Source organism: Pleurodeles waltl, chromosome 8, assembly GCF_031143425.1.
Source record: "Pleurodeles waltl isolate 20211129_DDA chromosome 8, aPleWal1.hap1.20221129, whole genome shotgun sequence".
NCBI lineage: Eukaryota > Metazoa > Chordata > Amphibia > Caudata > Salamandridae > Pleurodeles > Pleurodeles waltl.
Window position 1 is genome coordinate 4413811 of NC_090447.1, and position 25306 is coordinate 4439116.

General features: G+C 56.6%; 1 protein-coding gene across 2 annotated transcripts in view; it reads left to right on the forward strand.

Moving 5' to 3' along the window:
* The first annotated feature begins 903 nt into the window (after positions 1 to 903).
* Positions 904 to 25306, forward strand: part of LOC138249656 (NACHT, LRR and PYD domains-containing protein 3-like) — an 886959-nt gene continuing 862556 nt past the window's right edge. The window contains exons 1-2 of one of the 2 annotated variants that reach the window (XM_069203614.1): positions 904 to 1090; positions 17047 to 17165. The gene's annotated coding sequence lies outside the window, so the exon portion shown is untranslated. The remainder of the gene's footprint in view (positions 1091 to 17046; positions 17166 to 25306) is intronic. The other variant, XM_069203615.1, reaches the window with a different exon arrangement.

Below are 25306 nucleotides of genomic sequence, written 5' to 3' on the forward strand. Positions count from 1 at the left end.
CCCCTCTGTCACCAGCAGCTGTCCCACCCCAGCCCCTCTGTCACCTGCAGCTGTCCCACCCCAGCCCCTCTGTCACCTGCAGCTGTCCCACCTCAGCCCCTCTGTCACCAGCAGCTGTCCCACCCCAGCCCCTCTGTCACCAGCAGCTGTCCCACCCCAGCCCCTCTGTCACCTGCAGCTGTCCCACCCCAGACCGTCTGTCACCAGCAGCTGTCCCACCCCAGACCGTCTGTCACCAGCAGCTGTCCCACCCCAGCCCCTCTGTCACCTGCAGCTGTCCCACCCCAGACCGTCTGTCACCAGCAGCTGTCCCACCCCAGCCCCTCTGTCACCTGCAGCTGTCCCACCCCAGACCGTCTGTCACCAGCAGCTGTCCCACCCCAGCCCCTCTGTCACCTGCAGCTGTCCCACCCCGGCCCCTCTGTCACCAGGAGCTGTCCCACCCCGGCACCTCTGTCACCTGCAGCTGTCCCACCCCGGCCCCTCTGTCACCAGGAGCTGTCCCACCCCGGCCCCTCTGTCACCTGGAAAAAGTTCTGTTGTGTGGTAAACTGTGACCTGGTTAATTTGTAAAGCGCTCGTTTCCCTCGGGACACGTAGGCGCTGTAAAAAACACTGAAGTATGAAACCTAGGTGGACGGAGTGGTTAGTGCAGCCACCCACCTCCCCGGGGGGCGGGTGGAGAGGGGACAAGAATAGGGGCAGAGCCAGGAAACACCCACAAAAGGGAGAAAAGGGGGCGTGGCCGGGCGTATAGTCAGTGAGGACCCCCTGCAGCAGAGACAGACCCCCCTCCCCAGGGTCACCCCCTCCGGTGGAAGCACTGGGGACAGTGAGAGGGAGGAGGGGGGGAGCCTCCCTCTTAGGTCAGGACTGGAGGGCGTGGCCTCTGAGGGCACCAGTGAGAGCCAGGGAGGGGGAGGGGAGGAGGGACAGGGAGATGCTGAGGCAAGAGGGCTCTGGCGGAAACTGATGAAAGTGAAAGCACTAGTGTCATATAGTGCCTGCAACTGAAGGCCGCATGTCTGCAGCACTGAGGGCACCAGGAAGAGACCTCATTCCCTCAGCATCACCCTCCGGCCCTGGGGAGGTAAGACTGACTCCTCACCCTCCACTACTGCCAGGGCCTCTCTGTGCCCACCTCACTCTCCACTAGTGTCAGGGCCTCTCTCTGCCCTCCCCACCCTCCACTACTGCCAGGGCCTCTCTCTGCCCTCCCCTCCCCACCCTCCGCTACTGCCAGGGCCTCTCTCTGCCCTCCCCACCCTCCACTACTGCCAGGGCCTCTCTCTGCCCTCCCCACCCTCCACTACTGCCAGGGCCTCTCTCTGCCCTCCCCACCCTCCACTACTGCCAGGGCCTCTCTCTGCCCTCCCCACCCTCCACTACTGCCAGGGCCTCTCTCTGCCCTCCCCTCCCCACCCTCCGCTACTGCCAGGGCCTCTCTCTGCCCTCCCCACCCTCCACTACTGCCAGGGCCTCTCTCTGCCCTCCCCTCCCCACCCTCCGCTACTGCCAGGGCCTCTCTCTGCCCTCCCCACCCTCCACTACTGCCAGGGCCTCTCTCTGCCCTCCCCACCCTCCACTACTGCCAGGGCCTCTCTCTGCCCTCCCCTCCCCACCCTCCGCTACTGCCAGGGCCTCTCTCTGCCCTCCCCACCCTCCACTACTGCCAGGGCCTCTCTCTGCCCTCCCCACCCTCCACTACTGCCAGGGCCTCTCTCTGCCCTCCCCTCCCCACCCTCCGCTACTGCCAGGGCCTCTCTCTGCCCTCCCCACCCTCCACTACTGCCAGGGCCTCTCTCTGCCCTCCCCACCCTCCACTACTGCCAGGGCCTCTCTCTGCCCTCCCCACCCTCCACTACTGCCAGGGCCTCTCTCTGCCCTCCCCTCCCCACCCTCCACTACTGCCAGGGCCTCTCTCTGCCCTCCCCTCCCCACCCTCCGCTACTGCCAGGGCCTCTCTCTGCCCTCCCCACCCTCCACTACTGCCAGGGCCTCTCTCTGCCCTCCCCACCCTCCACTACTGCCAGGGCCTCTCTCTGCCCTCCCCTCCCCACCCTCCGCTACTGCCAGGGCCTCTCTCTGCCCTCCCCACCCTCCACTACTGCCAGGGCCTCTCTCTGCCCTCCCCACCCTCCACTACTGCCAGGGCCTCTCTCTGCCCTCCCCACCCTCCACTACTGCCAGGGCCTCTCTCTGCCCTCCCCACCCTCCACTACTGCCAGGGCCTCTCTCTGCCCTCCCCACCCTCCACTACTGCCAGGGCCTCTCTCTGCCCTCCCCTCCCCACCCTCCGCTACTGCCAGGGCCTCTCTCTGCCCTCCCCACCCTCCACTACTGCCAGGGCCTCTCTCTGCCCTCCCCTCCCCACCCTCCGCTACTGCCAGGGCCTCTCTCTGCCCTCCCCACCCTCCACTACTGCCAGGGCCTCTCTCTGCCCTCCCCACCCTCCACTACTGCCAGGGCCTCTCTCTGCCCTCCCCTCCCCACCCTCCGCTACTGCCAGGGCCTCTCTCTGCCCTCCCCACCCTCCACTACTGCCAGGGCCTCTCTCTGCCCTCCCCACCCTCCACTACTGCCAGGGCCTCTCTCTGCCCTCCCCTCCCCACCCTCCGCTACTGCCAGGGCCTCTCTCTGCCCTCCCCACCCTCCACTACTGCCAGGGCCTCTCTCTGCCCTCCCCACCCTCCACTACTGCCAGGGCCTCTCTCTGCCCTCCCCACCCTCCACTACTGCCAGGGCCTCTCTCTGCCCTCCCCTCCCCACCCTCCGCTACTGCCAGGGCCTCTCTCTGCCCTCCCCACCCTCCACTACTGCCAGGGCCTCTCTCTGCCCTCCCCTCCCCACCCTCCGCTACTGCCAGGGCCTCTCTCTGCCCTCCCCACCCTCCACTACTGCCAGGGCCTCTCTCTGCCCTCCCCTCCCCACCCTCCGCTACTGCCAGGGCCTCTCTCTGCCCTCCCCACCCTCCACTACTGCCAGGGCCTCTCTCTGCCCTCCCCACCCTCCACTACTGCCAGGGCCTCTCTCTGCCCTCCCCTCCCCACCCTCCGCTACTGCCAGGGCCTCTCTCTGCCCTCCCCACCCTCCACTACTGCCAGGGCCTCTCTCTGCCCTCCCCTCCCCACCCTCCGCTACTGCCAGGGCCTCTCTCTGCCCTCCCCACCCTCCACTACTGCCAGGGCCTCTCTCTGCCCTCCCCTCCCCACCCTCCGCTACTGCCAGGGCCTCTCTCTGCCCTCCCCACCCTCCACTACTGCCAGGGCCTCTCTCTGCCCTCCCCACCCTCCACTACTGCCAGGGCCTCTCTCTGCCCTCCCCACCCTCCACTACTGCCAGGGCCTCTCTCTGCCCTCCCCTCCCCACCCTCCGCTACTGCCAGGGCCTCTCTCTGCCCTCCCCACCCTCCACTACTGCCAGGGCCTCTCTCTGCCCTCCCCTCCCCACCCTCCGCTACTGCCAGGGCCTCTCTCTGCCCTCCCCACCCTCCACTACTGCCAGGGCCTCTCTCTGCCCTCCCCTCCCCACCCTCCGCTACTGCCAGGGCCTCTCTCTGCCCTCCCCACCCTCCACTACTGCCAGGGCCTCTCTCTGCCCTCCCCACCCTCCACTACTGCCAGGGCCTCTCTCTGCCCTCCCCTCCCCACCCTCCGCTACTGCCAGGGCCTCTCTCTGCCCTCCCCTCCCCACCCTCCGCTACTGCCAGGGCCTCTCTCTGCCCTCCCCACCCTCCACTACTGCCAGGGCCTCTCTCTGCCCTCCCCTCCCCACCCTCCGCTACTGCCAGGGCCTCTCTCTGCCCTCCCCACCCTCCACTACTGCCAGGGCCTCTCTCTGCCCTCCCCTCCCCACCCTCCGCTACTGCCAGGGCCTCTCTCTGCCCTCCCCACCCTCCACTACTGCCAGGGCCTCTCTCTGCCCTCCCCTCCCCACCCTCCGCTACTGCCAGGGCCTCTCTCTGCCCTCCCCACCCTCCACTACTGCCAGGGCCTCTCTCTGCCCTCCCCACCCTCCACTACTGCCAGGGCCTCTCTCTGCCCTCCCCTCCCCACCCTCCGCTACTGCCAGGGCCTCTCTCTGCCCTCCCCACCCTCCACTACTGCCAGGGCCTCTCTCTGCCCTCCCCACCCTCCACTACTGCCAGGGCCTCTCTCTGCCCTCCCCTCCCCACCCTCCGCTACTGCCAGGGCCTCTCTCTGCCCTCCCCACCCTCCACTACTGCCAGGGCCTCTCTCTGCCCTCCACTCCCCACCCTCCGCTATTGCCAGGGCCTCTCTCTGCCCTCCACTCCCCACCCTCCGCTACTGCCAGGGCCTCTCTGTGCCCTCCCTTCACTAGACTCCCCCGCCCCCCCCACACTGGCCGAGTGCGCCAACGAGGCGTCCAGCTCCCCGAAGCCAGGCCTCACCCACAGACACAAGCCTTGAATATTTCTTGGCGTCGTTGTTTTATTCGTCATCAGCTGCTGAGGGTCTGCTGGCACCAGGACAAGGGGTACCAAGGGTCTGATTATAGAGATACCAGCTGACGCTTGACTTATGTAATGTCTTAATATGCCAGGGCTCTGCTGCTACATCCCAGCACAGGCTCTCCTTATGCCAGGGCTCTGCTCCTACATCCCTCGCGGCCTCTGCTTATGCTAGGGCTCTGCTGCTACATCCCAGCACAGGCTCTCCTTATGCCAGGGCTCTGATGCCACATCCCTGCACGGGCTCTCCTCATGCCAGGCCCCGGACTTACATCCCTGCGTGGGCTCTCCTCATGCCAGGCCTCGGACTAACATCCCTGCATGGGCTCTGCTTATGCCAGGGCTTTGATGCTACATCCCTGCACGGGCTCTCCTTATGCCAGGGCTCTGCTGCTACATCCCTGCAGGGCTCTCCTTATGCAAGGGCCCTGCTGATTCATCCCTGCACGGGCTGTCCTTATGTCAGGGCTCTGCTGCTACATCCCTGCACAGGCTCTGCTTATGCCAGGGCTCTGCTGCTACATCCCTGCACGGGCTCCCCTTATGCCAGGGCCCTGCTGGTACATCCCAGCACGAGCTCTGCTTATGCCAGGGCTCTGCACGGGCTCTCCTTATGCCAGGGTTCTGCTGCTACATCCCAGCACGGGCTGTGCTTATGCCAGGGCTCTTCACGGGCTCTCCTTATGCCAGGGCCCTGCTGCTACATCCCTGCACGGGCTCTCCTTATGCCAGGGCCCTGCTGATTCAACCCTGCACGGGCTGTCCTTATGCCAGGGCCCTGCTGCTACATCCCTGCACGTGCTCTCCTTATGCCAGGGCTCTGATGCCTCATCCCTGCGTTGGCTCTCCTTATGCCAGGACTCTGCTGCCACATCCCTGCACGGGCTCTCCTTATGCCAGGGCCAGGCTGCTACATCCCTGCACAGGCTCTGCTTATGCCGGGGCTATGCTGCTACATCCCTGCACGGGCTCTGCTTATGCCAGGGCCCTGCTGCTACATCCCTGCACGGGCTCTCCTTATGTCAGGGCCCTGCTGGTACATCCCAGCACGGGCTCTGCTTATGCCAGGGCTCTGCATGGGCTCTGCTTATGCCAGGGCTTTGATGCTACATCCCTGCACGGGCTCTCCTTATGCCAGGGCTCTGCTGCTACATCCCTGCAGGGCTCTCCTTATGCCAGGGCCCTGCTGATTCATCCCTGCACGGGCTGTCCTTATGTCAGGGCTCTGCTGCTACATCCCTGCACGGGCTCTGCTTATGCCAGGGCTCTGCTGCTACATCCCTGCACGGGCTCTCCTTATGCCAGGGCCCTGCTGGTACATCCCAGCACGAGCTCTGCTTATGCCAGGGCTCTGCACGGGCTCTCCTTATGCCAGGGTTCTGCTGCTACATCCCAGCACGGGCTCTGCTTATGCCAGGGCTCTTCACGGGCTCTCCTTATGCCAGGGCCCTGCTGCTACATCCCTGCACGGGCTCTCCTTATGCCAGGGCCCTGCTGATTCATCCCTGCACGGGCTGTCCTTATGCCAGGGCCCTGCTGCTACATCCCATGCACGGGCTCTCCTTATGCCAGGGCTCTGATGCCACATCCCTGCGTTGGCTCTCCTTATGCCAGGACTCTGCTGCCACATCCCTGCACAGGCTCTCCTTATGCCAGGGCCCGGCTGCTACATCCCTGCGTTGGCTCTCCTTATGCCAGGACTCTGCTGCCACATCCCTGCACAGGCTCTCCTTATGCCAGGGCCCGGCTGCTACATCCCTGCACAGGCTCTGCTTATGCCAGGGCTATGCTGCTACATCCCTGCACGGGCTCTGCTTATGCCAGGGCCCTGCTGCTACATCCCTGCACGGGCTCTCCTTATGTCAGGGCCCTGCTGGTACATCCCAGCACGGGCTCTGCTTATGCCAGGGCTCTGCACGGGCTCTCCTTATGCCAGGGTTCTGCTGCTACATCCCAGCACGGGCTCTGCTTATGCCAGGGCTCTGCACGGGCTTACCTTATGCCAGGGCTCTGCTGCTACATCCCTGCACGGGCTCTCCTTATGCCAGGGCCCTGCTGATTCATCCCTGCACGGGCTGCCCTTATGCCAAGGCCCTGCTTCTACATCCCTGCACGGGCTCTCCTTATGCCAGGGCTCTGATGCCACATCCCTGCGTGGGCTCTCCTCATGCCAGGGCACGGCTGCTACATCCCTCCACAGGCTCTGTTTATGCCGGGGCTATGCTGCTACATCCCTGCACGGGCTCTGCTTATGCCAGGGCCCTGCTGCTACATCCCTGCGCTGGCTCTCCTTATGCCAGGGCCCGGCTGCTACATCCCTGCACAGGCTCTGCTTATGCCGGGGCTATGCTGCTACATCCCTGCACGGGCTCTGCTTATGCCAGGGCCCTGCTGCTACATCCCTGCACGGGCTCTCCTTATGTCAGGGCCCTGCTGGTACATCCCAGCACGGGCTCTGCTTATGCCAGGGCTCTGCACGGGCTCTCCTTATGCCAGGGTTCTGCTGCTACATCCCAGCACCGGCTCTGCTTATGCCAGGGCTCTGCACAGGCTCTCCTTATGCCAGGGCTCTGCTGCTACATCCCTGCACAGGCTCTCCTTATGCCAGGGCTCTGCTCCTACATCCCTCGCGGCCTCTGCTTATGCTAGGGCTCTGCTGCTACATCCCAGCACAGGCTCTCCTTATGCCAGGGCTCTGATGCCACATCCCTGCACGGGCTCTCCTCATGCCAGGCCCCGGACTTACATCCCTGCATGGGCTCTCCTTATGCCAGGGCCCTGCTGCTACATCCCTGCGTGGGCTCTCCTCATGCCAGGCCTCGGACTAACATCCCTGCATGGGCTCTGCTTATGCCAGGGCTTTGATGCTACATCCCTGCACGGGCTCTCCTTATGCCAGGGCTCTGCTGCTACATCCCTGCAGGGCTCTCCTTATGCCAGGGCCCTGCTGATTCATCACTGCACGGGTTGTCCTTATGTCAGGGCTCTGCTGCTACATTCCTGCACAGGCTCTGCTTATGCCAGGGCTCTGCTGCTACATCCCTGCACGGGCTCTGCTTATGCCAGGGCCCTGCTGGTACATCCCAGCACGAGCTCTGCTTATGCCAGGGCTCTGCACTGGCTCTCCTTATGCCAGGGTTCTGCTGCTACATCCCAGCACGGGCTCTGCTTATGCCAGGGCTCTTCACGGGCTCTCCTTATGCCAGGGCCCTGCTGCTACATCCCTGCACGGGCTCTCCTTATGCCAGGGCCCTGCTGATTCATCCCTGCACGGGCTGTCCTTATGCCAGGGCCCTGCTGCTACATCCCTGCACGGGCTCTCCTTATGCCAGGGCTCTGATGCCACATCCCTGCGTTGGCTCTCCTTATGCCAGGACTCTGCTGCCACATCCCTGCACGGGCTCTCCTTATGCCAGGGCCCGGCTGCTACATCCCTGCACAGGCTCTGCTTATGCCGGGGCTATGCTGCTACATCCCTGCACGGGCTCTGCTTATGCCAGGGCCCTGCTGCTACATCCCTGCACGGGCTCTCCTTATGTCAGGGCCCTGCTGGTACATCCCAGCACGGGCTCTGCTTATGCCAGGGCTCTGCATGGGCTCTGCTTATGCCAGGGCTTTGATGCTACATCCCTGCACGGGCTCTCCTTATGCCAGGGCTCTGCTGCTACATCCCTGCAGGGCTCTCCTTATGCCAGGGCCCTGCTGATTCATCCCTGCACGGGCTGTCCTTATGTCAGGGCTCTGCTGCTACATCCCTGCACAGGCTCTGCTTATGCCAGGGCTCTGCTGCTACATCCCTGCACGGGCTCTCCTTATGCCAGGGCCCTGCTGGTACATCCCAGCACGAGCTCTGCTTATGCCAGGGCTCTGCACGGGCTCTCCTTATGCCAGGGTTCTGCTGCTACATCCCAGCACGGGCTCTGCTTATGCCAGGGCTCTTCACGGGCTCTCCTTATGCCAGGGCCCTGCTGCTACATCCCTGCACGGGCTCTCCTTATGCCAGGGCCCTGCTGATTCATCCCTGCACGGGCTGTCCTTATGCCAGGGCCCGGCTGCTACATCCCATGCACGGGCTCTCCTTATGCCAGGGCTCTGATGCCACATCCCTGCGTTGGCTCTCCTTATGCCAGGACTCTGCTGCCACATCCCTGCACAGGCTCTCCTTATGCCAGGGCCCGGCTGCTACATCCCTGCACATGCTCTGCTTATGCCAGGGCTATGCTGCTACATCCCTGCACGGGCTCTGCTTATGCCAGGGCCCTGCTGCTACATCCCTGCACGGGCTCTCCTTATGTCAGGGCCCTGCTGGTACATCCCAGCACGGGCTCTGCTTATGTCAGGGCTCTGCACGGGCTCTCCTTATGCCAGGGTTCTGCTGCTACATCCCAGCACGGGCTCTGCTTATGCCAGGGCTCTGCACGGGCTCTCCTTATGCCAGGGCTCTGCTGCTACATCCCTGCACGGGCTCTCCTTATGCCAGGGCCCTGCTGATTCATCCCTGCACGGGCTGCCCTTATGCCAAGGCCCTGCTTCTACATCCCTGCACGGGCTCTCCTTATGCCAGGGCTCTGATGCCACATCCCTGCGTGGGCTCTCCTCATGCCAGGGCACGGCTGCTACATCCCTCCACAGGCTCTGTTTATGCCGGGGCTATGCTGCTACATCCCTGCACGGGCTCTGCTTATGCCAGGGCCCTGCTGCTACATCCCTGCGCTGGCTCTCCTTATGCCAGGGCCCGGCTGCTACATCCCTGCACAGGCTCTGCTTATGCCGGGGCTATGCTGCTACATCCCTGCACGGGCTCTGCTTATGCCAGGGCCCTGCTGCTACATCCCTGCACGGGCTCTCCTTATGTCAGGGCCCTGCTGGTACATCCCAGCACGGGCTCTGCTTATGCCAGGGCTCTGCACGGGCTCTCCTTATGCCAGGGTTCTGCTGCTACATCCCAGCACGGGCTCTGCTTATGCCAGGGCTCTGCACGGGCTCTCCTTATGCCAGGGCTCTGCTGCTACATCCCTGCACGGGCTCTCCTTATGCCAGGGCCCTGCTGATTCATCCCTGCACGGGCTGTCCTTATGCCAAGGCCCTGCTTCTACATCCCTGCACGGGCTCTCCTTATGCCAGCGCTCTGATGCCACATCCCTGCACCGGCTCTCCTTATGCCAGGGCACGGCTGCTACATCCCTGCACAGGCTGTTTATACCGGGGCTATGCTGCTACATCCCTGCACGGGCTCTGCTTATGCCAGGGCCCTGCTGCTACATCCTTGCGCTGGCTCTCCTTATACCAGGGCTCTGCTGCTACATCCCTGCACGGGCTCTCCTTATGCCAGGGCTCTGCTGCCACATCCCTGCACAGGCTCTCCTTATGCCAGGGCCCTGCTGCTAAATCCCTGCGTGGGCTCTCCTTATGCCAGGGCTCTGCTGCCACATCCCTGCACGGGCTCTCCTTATGCCAGGGCCCTGCTGCTACATCCCTGCATGGGCTCTCCTTATGCCAGGGCTCTGCTGCTACATCCCAGCACAGGCTCTCCTTATGCCAGGGCTCTGATGCCACATCCCTGCACGGGCTCTCCTCATGCCAGGCCTCGGACTTACATCCCTGCATGGGCTCTCCTTATGCCAGGGCCCTGCTGCTACATCCCTGCGTGGGCTCTCCTCATGCCAGGCCTCGGACTTACATCCCTGCATGGGCTCTGCTTATGCCAGGGCTTTGATGCTACATCCCTGCACGGGCTCTCCTTATGCCATGGCTCTGCTGCTACATCCCTGCACAGGCTCTCCTTATGCCAGGGCCCTCCTGCCACATCCCTGAGTGGGCTCTCCTCATGCCAGGGCCCTGCTGCTACATCCCTGCGCGGGCTCTCCTTATGCCAGGGCCCTGCTGCTACATCCCTGCACGAGCGCTCCTTATGCCAGGGCCCTGCTGCTACATCCCTGCGTGGGCTCTCCTCATACCAGGCCTCGGACTTACATCCCTGCATGGGCTTTGCTTATGCCAGGGCTATGCTGCTACATCCCTGCACAGGCTCTCCTTATGCCAAGGCCCCGCTGCTACATCCCTGAGTGGGCTCTAATCATGCCAGGGCTCTGCAGCCACATCCCTGCGTGGGCTCTCCTTATGCCAGGGCCCTGCTGCTACATCCCTGCGTGGGCTCCCCTCATGCCAGGGCTCTGCTGCCACATCCCTGAGTGGGCTCTCCTCATGCCAGGGCTCTGCTGCCACATCCCTGCATGGGCTCTCCTTATGCCAGGGCTCTGATGCCACATCCCTGCGTGGGCTTTCCTTATGCCAGGGCTCTGCTGGTACATCCCTGTGTGGGCTCTCCTTATGCCAAGGCTCTGATGCCACATCGCTGCGTGGGCTCTGCTTATGCCAGGGCTCTGATGCCACATCCCTGCGGTGGCTCTCCTTATGCCAGGACTCTGCTGCCACATCCCTGAACGGGCTCTCCTTATGCCAAGGCCCGGCTGCTACATCCCTGCACAGGCTCTGCTTATGCCGGGGCTATGCTGCTACATCCCTGCACGGGCTCTGCTTATGCCAGGGCCCTGCTGCTACATCCCTGCACGGGCTCTCCTTATGTCAGGGCCCTGCTGGTACATCCCAGCACGGGCTCTGCTTATGCCAGGGCTCTGCACGGGCTCTCCTTATGCCAGGGTTCTGCTGCTACATCCCAGCACGGGCTCTGCTTATGCCAGGGCTCTGCACGGGCTCTCCTTATGCCAGGGCTCTGCTGCTACATCCCTGCACGGGCCCTCCTTAGGCCAGGTCCCTGCTGATTCATCCCTGCATGGGCTGTCCTTATGCCAAGGCCCTGCTTCTACATCCCTGCACGGGCTCTCCTTATGCCAGGGCTCTGATGCCACATCCCTGCGTGGGCTCTCCTTATGCCAGGGCACGGCTGCTACATCCCTGCACAGGCTCTGTTTATGCCGGGGCTATGCTGCTACATCCCTGCACGGGCTCTGCTTATGCCAGGGCCCTGCTGCTACATTCCTGCGCTGGCTCTCCTTATGCCAGGGCCCTGCTGCTACTTCCCTGCACGTGCTCTCCTTATGCCAGGGCTCTGCTGCCACATCCCTGCACGGGCTCTCCTTATGCCAGGGCCCTGCTGCTACATCCCTGCGTGGGCTCTCCTTATGCCAGGGCTCTGCTGCCACATCCCTGCACGGGCTCTCCTTATGCCAGGGCCCTGCTGCTACATCCCTGCGTGGGCTCTCCTTATGCCAGGGCCCTGCTGGTACATCCCAGCACAGGCTCTCCTTATGCCAGGGCTCTGCTGCTACATCCCTGCACAGGCTCTCCTTATGCCAGGGCCCTGCTGCTACATCCCTGCACGGGCTGTCCTTATTCCAGGGCCCTGCTGCTACATCCCTGCATGAGCTCTCCTCACGCCTGGCCTCAGACTTACATCCCTGCATGGGCTCTCCTTATGCCAGGGTCCTGCTGCTACATCCCTGCGTGGGCTCTCCTCATGCCAGGGCTCTGCTGCCACTTCCCTGTGTGGCTCTCCTCATGCCAGGGCTCTGCTGCTACAGCCCTGCGTGGGCTCTGCTTATGCCAGGGCCCTGCTGCTACATCCCTGCACGGGCTCTCCTTATGCCAGGGCTCTGCACGGGCTCTCCTTATGCCATGGCTCTGCTGCTACATCCCTGCACAGGCTCTCCTTATGCCAGGGCCCTGCTGCCACATCCCTGCGTGGGCTCTCCTTATGCCAGGGCCCTGCTGCTACATCCCTGCATGGGCTCTGCTTATGCCAGGGCTCTGCTGCTACATCCCTGCACAGGCTCTCTTTATGCCAGGGCCCTGCTGCTACATCCCTGCGTGGGCTCTCCTTATGCCAGGGCTCTGCTGCCACATCCCTGCATGGGCTCTGCTTATGCCAGGGCCCTGCTGCTACATCCCTGCATGGGCTCTCTTTATGCCAGGCCTCGGACTTACATCCCTGCATGGGCTCTGCTTATGCCAGGGCCCTGCTGCCACATCCCTGCATGGGCTCTGCTTATGCCAGGGCTCTGCTGCTACATCCCTGCAGGGGCTCTCCTTATGCCAGGGCCCTGCTGCTACATCCCTGCGTGGGCTCTCCTTATACCAGGGCTCTGCTGCCACATCCCTGCACGGGCTCTGCTTATGCCAGGGCTCTGCTTCTACATCCCTGCACGGGCTCTCCTTATGCCAGGGCTCTGCTGCTACATCCCTGCACAGGCTCTCCTTATGCCAGGGCTCTGCTGCTACATCCCTGCACAGGCTCTTCTTATGCCAGGGCCCTGCTGCCACATCCCTGCACGGGCTCTTATGCCAGGGCTCTGATGCCACATCCCTGCGTGGGCTCTCCTTATGCCAGGGCTCTGCTGCTACATCCCTGCACAGGCTCTCCTTATGCCAGGGCTCTGCTGCTACATCCCTGCGTGGGCTCTCCTTATGCCAGGGCTCTGATGCCACATCCCTGCTTGGGCTCTCCTTATGCCAGGGCTCTGCTGCTACATCCCTGCGTGGGCTCTCCTTATGCCAAGGCTCTGATGCCACATCGCTGCGTGGGCTCTCCTTATGCCAAGGCTCTGATGCCACATCGCTGCGTGGGCTCTGCTTATGCCAGGGCTCTGCTTCTACATCCCTGCACGAGCTATGCTTATGCCAGGGCTCTGCTGCTACATCCCTGCACGGGCTCTCCTTATGCCAGGGCCCGGCTGCTACATCCCTGCACAGGCTCTGCTTATGCCGGGGCTATGCTGCTACATCCCTGCACGGGCTCTGCTTATGCCGGGGCCCTGCTGCTACATCCCTGCACGGGCTCTTCTTATGTCAGGGCCCTGCTGGTACATCCCAGCACGGGCTCTGCTTATGCCAGGGCTCTGCACGGGCTCTCCTTATGCCAGGGTTCTGCTGCTACATCCCAGCACGGGCTCTGCTTATGCCAGGGCTCTGCACGGGCTCTCCTTATGCCAGGGCTCTGCTGCTACATCCCTGCACGGGCTCTCCTTATGCCAGGGCCCTGCTGATTCATCCCTGCACGGGCTGTCCTTATGCCAAGGCCCTGCTTCTACATCCCTGCACGGGCTCTCCTTATGCCAGGGCTCTGATGCCACATCCCTGCGTGGGCTCTCCTTATGCCAGGGCTCTGCTGCCACATCCCTGCACGGGCTCTCCTTATGCCAGGGCACGGCTGCTACATCCCTGCACAGGCTCTGTTTATGCCCGGGCTATGCTGCTACATCCCTGCACGGGCTCTGCTTATGCCAGGGCCCTGCTGCTGCATCCCTGCGCTGGCTCTCCTTATGCCAGGGCCCTGCTGCTACTTCCCTGCACGTGCTCTCCTTATGCCAGGGCTCTGCTGCCACATCCCTGCACGGGCTCTCCTTATGCCAGGGCCCTGCTGCTACATCCCTGCGTGGGCTCTCCTTATGCCAGGGCTCTGCTGCCACATCCCTGCACGGTCTCTCCTTATGCCAGGGCCCTGCTGCTACATCCCTGCGTGGGCTCTCCTTATGCCAGGGCCCTGCTGGTACATCCCAGCACGGGCTCTCCTTATGCCAGGGCTCTGCTGCTACATCCCTGCACAGGCTCTCCTTATGCCAGGGCCCTGCTGCTACATCCCTGCACGGGCTGTCCTTATTCCAGGGCCCTGCTGCTACATCCCTGCATGAGCTCTCCTCACGCCTGGCCTCAGACTTACATCCCTGCATGGGCTCTCCTTGTGCCAGGGCCCTGCTGCTACATCCCTGCGTGGGCTCTCCTCATGCCAGGGCTCTGCTGCCACTTCCCTGTGTGGCTCTCCTCATGCCAGGGCTCTGCTGCTACAGCCCTGCGTGGGCTCTGCTTATGCCAGGGCCTTGCTGCTACATCCCTGCACGGGCTCTCCTTATGCCAGGGCTCTGCATGGGCTCTCCTTATGCCATGGCTCTGCTGCTACATCCCTGCACAGGCTCTCCTTATGCCAGGGCCCTGATGCCACATCCCTGCGTGGACTCTCCTTATGCCAGGGCCCTGCTGCTACATCCCTGCATGGGCTCTGCTTATGCCAGGGCTCTGCTGCTACATCCCTGCACAGGCTCTCCTTATGCCAGGGCCCTGCTGCTACATCCCTGCGTGGGCTCTCCTTATGCCAGGGCCCTGCTGGTACATCCCAGCACGGGCTCTCCTCATGCCAGGGCTCTGCTGATACATCCCTGCGTGGGCTTTCCTTATGCCAGGGCTCTGCTGCTACATCCCTGCAGGGGCTCTCCTTATGCCAGGGCCCTGCTGCTACATCCCTGCATGGGCTCTCCTTATGCCAGGGCCCTGCTGCTACATCCCTGCGTGGGCTCTCCTTATGCCAGGGCCCTGCTGGTACATCCCAGCATGGGCTCTCCTCATGCCAGGGCTCTGCTGCTACATCCCTGCGTGGGCTTTCCTTATGCCAGGGCTCTGCTGCTACATCCCTTCATGGGCTCTGCTTATGCCAGGGCTCAGACTTACATTCCTGCATGGGCGTAGGAAGTGTGGGGAACACTGGGGTATGTATCCCCCCCCAGATTTTGGAGTGTGAAGGACATGGGGAACAAAGAATTTCCCCTTTTATTTCTACTATTCACTACTTAGAATGGCCCTGCCATCCTCAGCCCTCCCCCACTTGCCACCTTGAAGAGAACCCTGCACGGCATATGAGGAAGATCCCACTCAGCTTGACTCCTGCAGGCTATAAAGGAGACTCTGTGATATACAGTATTTGCAGGGCACAATTCGGACTATGCCTGTCTACCCTGCCACGATTTGTCCTGATGTAGCTGGACATATTCAGCAGCGCCTGCACGCTCTTTCAGAAGTACTTTTATTCCTTCTAGGCAGCATGGGAGAGGGCTTTCTGATGTTAAGTTCCTGCTGGCACAGGGCAAAGGCCGAATTCGGCCTCCTTTTGTTTGTTAGCTGTCGGGAGCCTCGCACCTAACTGCTATGGAGGGAAAAAGGCACACAGCTTGCTCGCCCTTCACAGGTACCTAAGAGAGACATGGTTTTCACATTGTTCAGTCCATGCTGCGATGCACTGTAAGAATATCTGATATGTTAGTCTGTTACACAAATAACAATTTAAATACCACTATTTTGCTTTATTTCTTTTATAGCACTACTTATCCCATTGCAGAGTGTCTAAACATTGTTATTCCCTGAGATATACTGGGCACACAAAGATCTCCTCAGCAGATGCCTTAACCTCCATAAGATATTTTAAAATACAGACTTTGCACCAATTAAGCAGAACTGATTTACTGCCACATTTCTCCTTGATGCCAATGTCTTGAGGGTAGAGCATCTAAAAAAATAAATTTATAAATTGAGGCCCAGATTTTGTGTCAGGGTTGCGTAACTTTTTTGGCACAATTCCAAAGCAAAATCGAATTTGTTAAATATAGTAATGTGCTCATGATAGAGCTGCTAAACATATGACTGAGGTGTGAGATGTGATGCTACTTCCTGTGAGGTCATGGGTTGTGATGCCAAGTGCAATGTCATGCATCATGATGTCATGCGTTGTGATGTCACTTGCATACCGCCAAACTTGATAAGTTCCCCCATTTCTAGTTTTAGGACTTGTGACCTGAGTATATGTAGTTGCCAAGGATCACACCATTTGGTGAAACAGGGAAGGCGAGATTTAACTTATTCGCACTATGTAATATAGCTGCTAGAATGGTATCTCTTTCTAATATTTACACCTAATGTTTCTTATCTAAGTAATGACTAGTTGTATTACAGTGTGGTTAACTGGGAGAAGCCATGTTTCATTTTGGCAGCTTAGCCTAGCGTTATTAGTTATGTTGTTGTTGTCGTTAAATACTTAAGCATATTGAAGTACTTTGAAGTATATTATTTTTTCTGTTTTGAACATTCTCATGTTATTTCTATTATCATTTTGTTATTAATTTTCTTTTTTTACAAGTAGAGGAAGTAAATGGTAAATAAAGAATAACAGTTAGATGATACATTTGTGATAATCGGGGCCACTAGAGTTATGTGACAGGAGAGGGCCAAATTATGTGGAAGTAATGACTAAGTTATGCAGCAAGAAGTGGCAAAATGTGACATATTTTGTGATAGTATTTCAATATTTTCCCATTTTTACACTTGTTAGTACTCTCTGTGCTTAGGTTGTACCTCATTAGTATCAGGTTAACACCTAAATATAGCAACAAGCAGAAGAAAGGTTAGCATCTACCTTTGGGGCCTCCACTGTGCAGCAACATGTGTTGTTCTGCTTTTAGTAACTTTTTAACCCGTTTGACTTAGAATTTCTTTTTGTTTAAATCTGCAATAATGCAGCAGATGATGTATTTTGTGGCAAATCCATAATTATGTGATGAACACCGCAGCGCACAATCACATAATTCTAGTGGCCCTGGTGATAACCAACTAAGGCATCATCAATACAGTGTCTGTATCAGTGCGTTTGCATAAATCTGCACACATTTCATAATGTTACAGGAAAATACAGTGAGTGCAGTCCATGCCCATAAGAGCGTGTGTCAAAGGCACTAAATAGCAAGATACTGTTTGACTGTCGCAGTGTTTTGATGACATATTGTATTCTGGTCTGTCAGATCTCCGAGCAGTGGCAGCATGGATTCCACGGACAAAGAATCCTTACTCTGATATGTCGGTTAGGCCAGAGGAGGTCGATGGTTCAACATCCCCGTCTTCAGCAACGTGGAATAGAAAGGTACATAGCACGCCTCAGATATCTTTGTGTCTGAAAGAAGGAAGTGGTAATTCTGCATATATTTAAATCTGTGTTGCAGAGGGCAAGATCACTTAGTCAATCTTCTGACGTGTATCATAATTGGCTCATCATGAATGTTCCATTTCACACAGCGCCCCTCAAATTGATGTAGGGGGTGGAGGACGGTACACAGGTCTGGGAGAAGGTGGTATGGAGGTTCAGTGTACAGGCTCACCAAACTTTGCATGAGGTTATAACTTTCAGTACATAGTTCTTAATATAAGGCAGTGATTCTCAAAGTACGGCCCGGGGGCCGCATGCGTCCCGTCTGACCTGTACATGGGGCCCCCTGGTCCACGCAGCACTGGGCTGCTGCTTACTCTGCTCAGCACTATGATCAAAAGCATGTTAAATGAACAGGAATACCATCATTTAAGTGTTAATTGAAGGTAAAGAAAGGAAGTGACTAGGTTGTTCTACACCTTAAACTTTGGAAACACCTTTATCTTTCAAGACATCTTGCAGCTAAAGTGCAAAATTATGATAAGGTCTCTTCAAACAATCAAAAAGTGTATGTCATTAGCATGCAGAGACATTTCATCTTAGTACATCCGGTTATATTAATGCATTGAGAAGTATTTTCTTTTTAAGTGATAGTTTTCAAACATAAATTCAGAAATATTCATTCTCCCTCTCCCCCCACCCTGAAAAAAATAAATGCCATTAATGAATTAAGAGGAATGTCAGATGTTATGTGCACTCCTTGGTGGCTGGGGGTCCTTTTATACAAGAAAAACAACATAGTATATTAAATGAAGCACGGGAAAAGGTTTTGTACAGCCCAAATCATGAAGTAATGTATTTTGAGGGTCTATTACATACAAAAATGAGGGAAAAGGAAATAAAACAATTGCCTACGAGCACACAATTTGGTAAAGTGGGTAAGCCAGGATTAATCCCACGTTTTCTGGTTCAAATTCTGCAATTCACCCACTCGATCTGTATACGCTTTGCTTCCCTCTCACCCACCATACTGTCAAACCCCCTCCACCCTCTAGCACTCTCCCAAACTCTGTCCCCGCACTCTCCTAGCATCAATGCAGCCCTTGGTCGCATCACAAACCAAACTTTGTGGCCCCTGGGTAAATGTTTGCGAGTACCCATAATATAAGGGATAAAGTACCCCCTGCCATACAGTATAAGGATATTGCAAGTCACAGAGGAATTACATAAACATATGGCCAAGGCTGAGTTCATTAGATCAAAACTGTCTGGTTTACTAAAGACATTTAGGGGACATTTGGAAAGCTTCCCTGGGAATGTATTCCACCCATTGCTTACCTTTGGCCTTGTGCTTTGTAACTCACATTTGCTTGGTTTCTGTTTGTTAGCTGAATTTGTATTAGGCTGTTCAGCTTGAGTTTGTCCCTCCAGTGGAGCATCTCTTGTTTACTGTATGCTTCCACCGGTGTTCGATGTCTGTAAACAGGCCTTTGAATATTGTTCTTATCTTGTCTTACTTGCTGTGCATTCAAAGACCAAGGTCAAATTACAGGCTCTGTCTTCCCATAGAGCTTGGCGTTTATCTTTCTTTCTCTGGCTTCAAAGTGAGAGAACTTATATGACATTCATGCTGGCTACTGGGGGTGTGGTGGAGGAAGGCTTTAGAATGCTATTCTTTCCACCACACAACAAACGTTAAATGTCTGTAAAGGAAATGTGAAGATACCTAAGTATATAGATGTGAAAGATGATCAAAACAAATCAATACACTTGCTAATGACCTTTCCACCCATTAACATGTGTGTGCTGTATACTTTCATCAGTAAAACTCTATGGGCCTGATTCCAACTTTGGAGGACGGTGTTAAACCGTCCCAAAAGTGACGGATATACCACCTACCGTATTACGAGTTCCATAGGATATAATGGACTCGTAATACGGTAGGTGGTATATCCGCCACTTTTGGGCCGGTTTAACACCATCCTCCAAAGTTGGAATCAGGCCCTATGTCTGTGCATATATAATATTCATTTCAGTTGAAGACATGTTGCCTGTAACGGCAGTGAGCTACCACACTATGCATACTCTACTTTATCTCATTCCACTCTACTCTGTACCACTCCATCCTGCACCTCTCTACTCTACTCTGCACCACTCCATCCCGCACCTCTCTACTCCACCCTGTACCACTCCATCCTTCACCTCTCTACTCTACTCTGTACCACTCCATCCTGCACCTCTTTACTCTACTCTGCACCACTCCATCCCTCACCTCTCTACTCTGCACGACTCCAGCCCTCACCTCTCTACTCTACTCTGTACCACTCCATCCTGCACCTCTTTACTCTACTCTGCACCACTCCATCCTGCACCTCTCTAATCTACTCTGCACCACTCCATCCCTCACCTCTCTACTCTGCACGACTCCAGCCCTCACCTCTCTACTCTACTCTGTACCACTCCATCCTGCACCTCTTTACTCTACTCTGCACCACTCCATCCTGCACCTCTCTAATCTACTCTGCACCACTACATCCCGCACCTCTCTACTCTACTCCACACCACTCCATCCCGCACCTCTCTACTCTACTCTGCACCACTCCATCCCGCACCTCTCTACTCTACTCCACACCACTCCATCCCGCACCTCTCTACTCTACTCTGCACCACTCCATCCCGCACCTCTCTGCTCTACTCCGCACCACTCCATCCCGCACCTCTCTACTCTACTCTGTACCACTCCATCCTGCACCTCTTTACTCTACTCTGCACCACTCCATCCTGCACTTCTCTACTCTGCACCACTCCATCCCACACCTCTCTACTCTACTCCGCACCACTCCATCCCGCACCTCTCTACTCTACTCTGTACCACTCCATCCTGCACCTCTTTACTCTACTCTGAACCACTCCATCCCACACCTCTCTACTCTACTCTGTACCACTCCATCCCTCACCTCTCTACTCTTCTCTGTACCACTCCATCCTGCACCTCTTTACTCTACTCTGCACCACTCCATCCCGCACCTCTCTACTCTACTCCGCACCACTCCATCCCGCACCTCTCTACTCTACTCTGTACCGCTCCATCCTGCACCTCTCTACTCTACTCTGCACCACTCCATCCCGCACCTCTCTACTCTGCACCACTCCATCCTGCACCTCTCTACTCTACTCTGCACCACTCCATCCCGCACCTCTCTACTCTACTCCGCACCACTCCATCCCGCACCTCTCTACTCTGCACCACTCCATCCCGCACCTCTCTACTCCACCCTCTACCACTCCATCCCTCACCTCTCTACTCTGCACCACTCCAGCCCTCACCTCCCTACTCTACTCTGTACCACTCCATCCTGCACCTCTCTACTCTACTCTGCACCACTCCATCCTGCACCTCTCTGCTCTACTCCGCACCACTCCATCCCGCACCTCTCTACTCTACTCTGTACCACTCCATCCTTCACCTCTTTACTCTACTCTGCACCACTCCATCCTGCACTTCTCTACTCTGCACCACTCCATCCCACACCTCTCTACTCTACTCCGCACCACTCCATCCCGCACCTCTCTACTCTACTCTGCACAACTCCATCCCGCACCTCTCTACTCTGCACCACTCCATCCTGCACCTCTCTACTCTACTCTGCACCACTCCATCCCGCACCTCTTTACTCTACTCCGCACCACTCCATCCCGCACCTCTCTACTCTACTCTGTACCACTCCATCCCTCACCTCTCTACACTACTCTGTACCACTCCATCCTGCACCTCTTTACTCTACTCTGCACCACTCCATCCCGCACCTCTCTACTCTACTCCGCACCACTCCATCCCGCACCTCTCTACTCTACTCTGTACCGCTCCATCCTGCACCTCTCTACTCTACTCTGCACCACTCCATCCCGCACCTCTCTACTCTGCACCACTCCATCCTGCACCTCTCTACTCTACTCTGCACCACTCCATCCCGCACCTCTCTACTCTACTCCGCACCACTCCATCCCGCACCTCTCTACTCTGCACCACTCCATCCTGCACCTCTCTACTCTACTCTGCACCACTCCATCCTGCACCTCTCTACTCTACCCTGTACCACTCCATCCCGCACCTCTCCACTCTACTCTGTACCACTCCATCCCACACCTCTCTACTCTACTCTGCACCACTCCATGCCACTGCAATCTACTCTGCACCACTCCATTCTGCACCTCTCTACTCTACTCTGTACCACTCTACTCTATGCCAATGCATATACACCACTGTACTTTACTGCAGCACTCTACTCTACACCTCTGCACTGTACTCTGCTCCACTGTACTCCACCTCACTCTACACCACTGCACTCTACGGCCCTCTGCTCTGAAAAACTGCACATTACACCACTCTATTCTACTCTGCACTACTGCACTCTACACCACTGTACTCTACATTACTCTCCACCTCTGCACTGTATGCCACTGTATTCTACTCTGCACCAGTGCACCCTACACCACTGCTCTCTACGACCCTCTGCTCTGCAACACTGCACACTAAAACTCCCCGCTCTACTCTGTACCAGTGCAGTCTACACCACTCTAGGCCACTGCACTCTAGGCTAGTGCACTCTATGCCACTCTACTGCAGTCTGCACCAATGCACTCTATGCCACTCTTGGCTGAATGTATGATGGAAACACGAATGCTGGAACCACGTATACCTTAACAACGTGGTCGGAACAACGACCATGTTGTTACCACCAATGCCTTTACAACGCATGCCTTTACAATGATTTTTTTTGTTGCAAAGGCATGCCTAGTATAGGCATGTGTGGGAATGGCATTCGTGGTTCTATCATGTGACCCCCCCCCAACCTGTCCTAAGGCCCAGAAGTACCCGATCGCTAATACTAAAACTCACCCCAACCCCTAAAACAAAACTACTCCGGATATCTCCCACCCACCCTGAGCCCTAAACCGTTCCCGAACCTCACCCACCCACAAACCACTTAAAACCTTAGTGCAGTGGTCTGAGGCCCCCCAGCGGTCAGTGACACATTCCCTGGGGATTTGCAGGTCCAGACCAGCAGGAACGCACTTCTCCATCTGGGGCCTCTAGAAACACATGCATGTTTATATTTATTACTTCCTTTGGGCAGCAGTTTTAAAGGCACTGCAAAGTTCCTTGTAAATCCATCAGCTTTCGGGCAAAAATAAAAAAGTCAAGATAACTGTCTACGTCAGTACCTGCTACTTGGATTAATTTACCTGCTGGAGAGAGATGGGAGTTTTATCCAGTGGCAGTTTTGACTCATCTTAGGTAGTGCAGATGGTTAACATGCCTCCTGCAAGGAACATGGATCATGCAAAAAATGTATTTTATGTGCATAGAACAGTGGGTTACTACTTTTGTCACAGAGATTCTTTTGTTAAAGTGCAGCTCGTAAATTACAATCGTAATGTAGCACAGTAAACAATGAAATGCCGTCAAAGAGCTGCGTGCAAACTGCATGGTACAGGTTAGAAAGTCATGCTGTTTTCCCTAGTCTTTCATTTTCCTTATGCTGTTAAAAAAGGTTTGATTGCCGAGAAATAGATTCTTATTATTAAAGTGAACTCTAACCACTGTGCTATATTCTGATCCTGAGTTTGTGCTTCTCCAGACCGAGCACTCTCAGAAAATGCCTACAAGTGTGGATGACGTGAATCCTACACCTTGTAGTCCCCTGTAAAGTGCTCCGACACCCTACACTGGTATGAGAGGTGCTATAAAGCAAATCATTTATATGTGGCAGAGAGGCTATGGCGAGACGAGAGGCCCTTATGGCTTTACTTTCTTTCCCCACCACACATTAGTGTGAAACGTTTTCTCAGATCTTATGTACCTAAAAAATAAAAGCAGTAGTCGCTTGGGAAGTGTAGAATCTGTCCTGAGGATTCAGCTTTCCCAAATAAGAGCAAACATTGAAAAGTTAGTTGCCAAGAAGTAGTGCCAACCTTCCCTTTAACATGTTTTGATTTTTCCTTAGTTTTTCAATAAAAAATATATCTTTAGTAATTCAAGTATTTGTTTGATGCGAACTTGTTGGTGTATTTTTATTGTACAAATTGCTTGGGGGTCCAGTAGTGCTTCAGTGGGGGTCCTCAGGAGTCAAACGGTTGGGAATCACTGCCTTAGTGCGTAGCTTCTGTCATTTTAAGCAATTAAAATAGAGCAGAAGAAAGAAAAGCAAGGCTCAATTTGTTGCTTTAAACAGCTGCCTTGATTACTTCCCTGCCCTGCCTTTCACCTTGGCTGCTGGCCCTGAGAGTCAGAACTGAGTAAGAACCTAATGAAAGTCCAGTTCTGACACTGTAATCTTGATGCATCAGAAGGAGCCCTTGATATAGAAATGATCGCCTGCCCGTTGTACAGGGATCACAGGATCCCGTGGAGTAAAGAGCTGCCAGATTTGACTGATGTGGAGCTGAGCTGCCCAAGGTCACACAGGCAGTAGAAGTGTTACTAGAACTCTGCCTTCCTGTCTCCAGAGGCGGGGGCATGATGGGTGCCGGCCACAGAGGGGCTGTTCTTCCTTTTCTCTCCGAGATGCAGGGTTAATCGACATGCTTTTCACGTTTCTGAATGTAAATAACAATAACAGATACTTTCACACTGTGACAACATGACTTCCTGTCCCGCTATTTCACGTCCAAACTATGACTGTGTATATTTTTCGGGAGCCTGCCTTTCGCATACAGGCTGCCGCTGCCCCCCCAGAAATGTATTGTCTCCGACGCCCCTGTGCGTGTGGTATCCTTGGGCCAGTCCCCCGCGTTGCTTTCTCCCAGGGTCAGTGGTGCGGCCGGTGCAGTGGCACCGAGGCCTAGGCCTTCCTCCACCGGCTGCAGTTTGAGGTTTGCTGCCAGGTGCTCGAGGTAAGACACCCCCTAAACCCACTCTTGGTGGGGTCACATGTCTGGTTCCATGTGTGACTCGGGGGTGGTCCTGACGTCACTGGGGGGCAGCTGGGCACGGGTCTGACGTCAGATTGTGTCACTGTGAGTCATGCGCCACCTCGTCTACTTTCTGGCACTTGGCGCTGGAAGTTGGGGTGCGGTAGGGACTTCAGCCCCCCAACCCCGGAGAGATTTCAGCAGGTGAAAGGGCGTGGTCCCTTTAATGCTGCTCCCCGATCCAGGCTGGGGTGTGTTCAGAGAGGTCCAAGGTCGGCAGTAGTTAACCCGGGGTGCACCTGCTTGTTACAGAATCCTGTTCCATCTTTTCCATGCGCTCAGGTGTTCGATGTGTCCGACTGAAGACTTTTAATCACATGAATTTAAGGGACACTTCCTGGCTCCAGGGAGCTGGGGGGAAACCTGCGAGACCCCCCTGCACTCACAGATGTATTCACCGCTGCGACCCCCTCTGGAGACCTGCAGTATTACAGGGCAGAGATGAGACCCCCGGCCCCCTCTGGAGTGAGATGAGGCCGGCGGCGCTCCCTCCCCAGGGACTTCCCTCACTCCCGTCTGGCAGGAGTGCCCCTCGCCTCACTCACATTACACGTGTTGTAAAGCGCTGCTAAAGGCTGGCTTCATTCACCCACTCAGCTATCCACATGCTACAGGTCTGTTCTCTGCAGCAGGTGCATTGGCCCCCAGAGCTACTTCATGGCGCATTAAACCTCCGATCCTTACCTCTAGCAGGAACGTCCATTACAAAAGTTATCTTTACATTTATATTTCTGCCTGAAAGCTGGACACACAAGGAACTCTGCAGCAGGTGATTTTAAATCGTGCATTATTGCTAAACACCGTGCCCTCTCCAGGTCTGCACCCAGTGCTGCCGCACCGGTCGCACCCCCTAAAGCGGGCCCTGAGATGAGGACATATATTCTGACGAGGATTAGACGTGACACATTAATTACACTTTGTGTGACGTACACAGGACTAGGAGAGCTGTGATTTATGAATGTGGTTTAAACATCTAGGTCTCAGCAGACGTCACAGCTGCGAACCCAGAAACCACTTCATTTCATTGCATCATGAGCAGGTTTTCATTGTGTCATGGAGGGTGTGTCTGAAGTCAGCCAGGTGTGGCAGGCACAGGAACCTTCTAAGCTAACACAGTAACCTGACATTCAGCTGATAGTTAAGAGTCCATGGTATTAATAGCA